Here is a 609-nt window from a genome sequence, read left to right as displayed (position 1 = left end):
TGTTGCCACTTGTGTTATAAGCATGGAAATGGCATCTAGTTCAATCAGACCAGCTACCTTCTTTGGCTATCCCCTTTCAGTTGGCCACTATTAGTTATTCATTGCCATTTCCTCTAGCATTTCATACGCTTCATTAACACTTTTGCTCATGAACGCACCTCCTGCTGCAGCATCTATTAGGTACGAGTAGTACCATTCAACCCATTATAAAATTTATGGACTAGCATCCACTTCTCTATACCATGATGTGGGCACTTTCTTAACAACTCTTTAAATCTTTCTCATGCATCATACAACGATTCCCATTTCGTTTGGTAGAAATTATTAATTTCTCTTCTCAACTTTGCAGCTTTTGTTGGAGGGAAAAAATTTGCTAAGAACTTCTAGACTAACCCCTCCCATGTTGTCATAGAATTAGCTTGCAGTGAAATTAGCCAACTCTTTGCTCGATCTCATAGAGAAAAGGGGAATAATCTAACTCTAATTGCATCGTCACTCACCCCATTCATCTAAAACGTTGCACATAGCTCCAGGAAATTGTCTATGTGCAAATTAGGATGTTTCGTAGGCAACCCCCCAAATTGAATAGTAGACTGCACCATTTGTAAT

The 609-nt window shown here is 39.1% G+C and overlaps 1 non-coding gene across 1 annotated transcript; it reads left to right on the top strand.

Annotated features, from left to right (window-relative positions):
- Positions 1-237: 237 nt before the first annotated feature.
- Positions 238-344, top strand: LOC133807843 (small nucleolar RNA R71). The gene has a single exon (XR_009879731.1). It is a non-coding gene; the product is annotated as a small nucleolar RNA R71 (small nucleolar RNA).
- Positions 345-609: the final 265 nt, after the last annotated feature.

This window comes from Humulus lupulus, chromosome X, assembly GCF_963169125.1.
Source record: "Humulus lupulus chromosome X, drHumLupu1.1, whole genome shotgun sequence".
NCBI lineage: Eukaryota > Viridiplantae > Streptophyta > Magnoliopsida > Rosales > Cannabaceae > Humulus > Humulus lupulus.
This window is presented reverse-complemented; position numbering and strand designations above follow the sequence as displayed.